The following is a 4,557-nucleotide window of genomic DNA, read 5'->3' as shown; positions in this document are numbered from 1 at the left end:
ATTGAGTATGATATTATAGTTCTTATCATTGAAGTCTGTTCCATGTACAAAGTTACTTATATCACCAACATATGCGTCTTTTCTTTTTGTGTGTTTATGAAATTTTTCTAGTTCCGAGTTTATTGCTTTGAAATTCTTTTCTCCCATACTGATTTATATATCAATTTACAATAAGCATGCCTTCAAGTGATCTGCCCTTTTGGAAGTATTAGTAAATTTCACAAGATTAGAATACAAAGCCACATGTTTCTGGGACAAACTTAACATTACAATGATTAGTCACTTTCATCATTTCTGATGATTAGTCTTACGAAAAAACCATGATACGACGAGTGGTGGTTTCATTTTGCTTCTAAAAGAATCTTAAGACTTCATTTTATAGGTTTTTTTTTTTGTTTATATTCTACTTATTTGAATTTTTTTTAATTAATTTAAGAGGATGAAGGATGCGAGATTGATGTTTTGATGGGCTCACTAAAGTCAAAAACCAAGAACTTCGACATATTACTAGTTAACATGATACATATCACATCATTGAACATGATACGCATCACATCATTGAAGTGTGTCGATTGTAACATAAACCCTAATTTCATGTTTTGTGTATCATTGTTTCTGCTTTAGCTTTTTGAACATGATACTGGTAACAATTTTTGCGTATTAGGTCGACGTTTTTTTTATAATTTTGAAAATTTTTAACATTAGCTTTTTAAACAACAATTTTTAAATTTTAATTAAAATAAAAAAATATTACAGATTTGAAATAAAAAATCCTAATTGTAGATGACTCTTTTTAATTATGATTTCAAATACTATCTATAAAAGGTCAAATCTTTTAGAAAAATAAAAAAATCTTTAACCGAGTAAAGGTTTCTCTAATTAATTAAATAGTTCAATGAATAGAAATCATAAAGTATTGATCAACTAAATATACCAAATAGTATTAGTTACACAAAGTTATTTACATCTGCTCGAACAATTTTATTATAAGTTTAGATTTAAAGATATATTCTTGCATATGAATGGGATGGCTAACATCATAACATTGTGTTATGTCGATTATTTTGTTGTGGTTGTTTGGTTCTTGCTTTGCAATCTTGGTTTTCGCCATGTTTCCGAGGGTGCAGGGATAACAATATGGCGACGAGGGAAGTCTGCCTCAAATTGTAGGTCAACATGAGGCAAGACCAAGAGGTCAAAATTGGTTGCTCTCCAATTTAGTTTGACCAAACTTCTTTCTAATGACAAACCTACGTCATGTGGGTGGAAGAGAGTGATCTCTTGAGCAACCTCTACTTTAATTGTAATGTCATCACCAACAAGTATCCTCCTTACATATCCATGGGTGAAGTTCAACTGCATGCAAGTAGATTATGTTTTTCTTTCAGATGCTAAATCAATAAAACAAAATGACAAAAAATGCAACTAAGTTGCCATATCATGAATGAGAAAAGAAACCATAACCATTTACCAATTAAAAGTTCAGGCAAAAAAAAAAGAACAAAACTATATAATCCTTGGCCACTTGAAGCATGAAAACTTGTCATGCTTTGACATGGTAAACATGCATATATTGGACAGAATATTTAATTTCATGTGTCTGTGTATCTGTGTCCATGCAACAATTTCTTTTTTATTACGATATATTAACTTCCATGTATCTAACCTTGAACGCTTAAAAATATTAGGTTCAATTGCATCATCAAACTTGCATCTCTACCCAGAACCAATGGTAACCTCATCTCAATTCTCAGCCCAATAAAAACCCAGTGGTATCCCAGGGTGTGGCGTGGCGCGTGCACGTGTAATTGTAGTCAAATAACTATTTAATACACGCTATCGTAACCATTGTGCATAGGAAAATGGGTGATGAATGATGTGTTCTCTGTGATTTAATATTATTTTAGGAATTTTAAAAATGAGTATTTAATGCATGTAATTAGATCGATAACCATTCTGCTCACCAAGTCTTTAAATTTTTCCCAACAAGTTTGTCAAACTCTGGTATTGCTCATGATCCATATATGCGACTTGGCAGCAATTGTGATCCATGACTATTGATTTGTTTTCTCTGTGTATCACAGTTATTTAGTCATGTATATTTAGGCTGATTAGCTAATTATATGTAAAGTAAATAATTGATGTGTATCACAGTTATTTAGTCATGTATATTTAGGCTGATTAGCTAATTATATGTAAAGTAAATAATTGAATAATCATATTACTAGTGCATATGCTATATTTAGGCTGATTAGCTAATTATATGTAAAGTAAATAATTGAATAATCATATTACTAGTGCATATGCATTTTCATTATTATTATTATTATTATTATTATATGTGCATGTTCTTTTTATATCAGATGCATGTATATTTTAATACAATCCCATATTTTAGATTTTGAAAAGTTGTTTTTGAATTTGTTATAGGATGGACATAAGATCACAAAGTCGGGATCAAGAAGAAATATTTCAAGGTCTAGGAAGTGAGGGACAATGTCACGCCCCGCTTCCCAAAACACCAGGGAATCGGGACGCGAGCAAGCCCGCGACGTATTAGACTGAGGAGAGATAAGTGCTAGACCCCGTCTTCTCAATCTAATACGCTAAGCGTCTGGAAATAAATACAATGCGAAGGCACAGGTCCTCGATCACAGTAGTAAGAATATAATAAACAACTCAGAACAGAAAATATACATATCACAACTGAATATCATCCTAGGCATAATATTCGGGTCAACATGCCCTTATACAAGACTATCTGAAAGAAATGCTAGAAAATATAAAATACATCGATCAATAGAAATAAAAGTACTGGAGGGTAAACTAGGATCATCAGCTAACTAAAGAGGTGACTAAGCTTCGACTTGTTCTTCTGCTCCATCTGCAAAGTCTTCCTGTGGAGGATCCACTGGCTCCTGTACTACTCCGAACTGTAGCTGTCCGTCATCTAAATCTGACGTACACCAGAGGAAACAGGTGTACGTCAGCGTGTATGGCACACGGCAAGATCCCAAAAGGAAGAATAGAGCGGTCGTGTGACCAATGCAATAATGGTAATAACAATGGAAACATACAACTGAAATACTAATAATCTAAATATAATTTACTACTAGAATAGAATAATCATAATAAATCCAAGAAATCAACCAAGTAACAAGTCGATCATGCAGCTAGCGATCAGAATAATCATCCAAGTATAGGGTCATACACTAGCTGGAATTAATACTTAAGGATCTACAACTCGAGACGTAGTACGTCGAGCGAAATAATCCAAACAAGGAAACCCTCATGTATATACCATATGTCTCAAATTATAGATAATTAAATATTAACCCCGATCTATGTATGAAAAGAAACACAACTGACCTACATCTCACAAGAAATCATACCTAGCCAAGAAACGAGGTCATGTAACTAGCCATTCTATAACAGGTCACTGGTCACATCCCACATAGAGCCAACGCTCATATCACCGGATAATTGACTGTTCACAAATTCCCTACGTGCATCCAAACCCGCGAAACGGTTCGGTGAGAGGACTACACGTAATTCGATTTCGGCCTGGTTCGAACTCAAGCAAAACTCGGGTGACGAAACGATTTCACTAACCAAGTGCGAAACGATTCACTTGGCCCAACAAACTAACCCCAGTGCGAAATGGTTCACTGGTTCTAGTCTGGAAGATACATCAACAGTCTTATCCGATCACATGAACATTAACTTCCCCATCCCAACTCTTCTCGCTTTCTAAGTCAACATACACATAGGTTTATAAGTCTTAAACAGGACACACCAGGCCACACTAGTCATGAATTTCTAATGGTTCTCAAGCATAACAAAGAGTAATAAATACAACTAATCATATACAACAAGATCATAACATATCACATAATTAAAATTAAGAAACATAAATCATGAAAAATTCATAATAATCCCTTTTCTAAAATAAATCCTTTAAACTTATTTATAAATGTTCTAAAATAATTCCTTTTATAAAACTCTCTTAAATTATTGAAATTATTCTAAATTGATACTTATTCTAAAATAAATTCTTTTAAATTATTTACAATTATTCTAAAATAATTCTTTTGTCAAATAAATTCTATTAATTTATTATAATTACTCTAAAATAATTTTTTACCAAAATAGTAATTATTTTAAATTGATTATTTTGTCAATAAAATTCTTTAAAATTATAAATTAATATAAAATAATTTTATTTTATTTTATCTTTACAGTATCTATTATCAAAATATTATTTTTAGTACTTTTCAATATCATTCGTCAAATAAATCCGTGCAGGTCATCACAGTATATGTATTACAATGTGAATGGTCATACGTCATTGTCCATAGTCCATTTCGTTCACAACAGTTCTATACGTTATAGTTCTCAGTTCAATATGTTCACGACAGTTCTATATTTGTAACGAGTAATTATTCGGGTAACGAGTTCATATGCATAATTGATCTGTGATCAATCTAAAATTATACTGAGCAAGAATAGGGATCTTGCAAGCAACTAATTAATTCAGAGCGGATCTAAGAATTGAAT

Source organism: Asparagus officinalis, chromosome 6 (genome assembly GCF_001876935.1).
Source record: "Asparagus officinalis chromosome 6, Aspof.V1, whole genome shotgun sequence".
Classification (NCBI taxonomy): Eukaryota; Viridiplantae; Streptophyta; class Magnoliopsida; order Asparagales; family Asparagaceae; genus Asparagus; species Asparagus officinalis.
Note: the sequence above shows the minus strand (reverse complement) of the source record.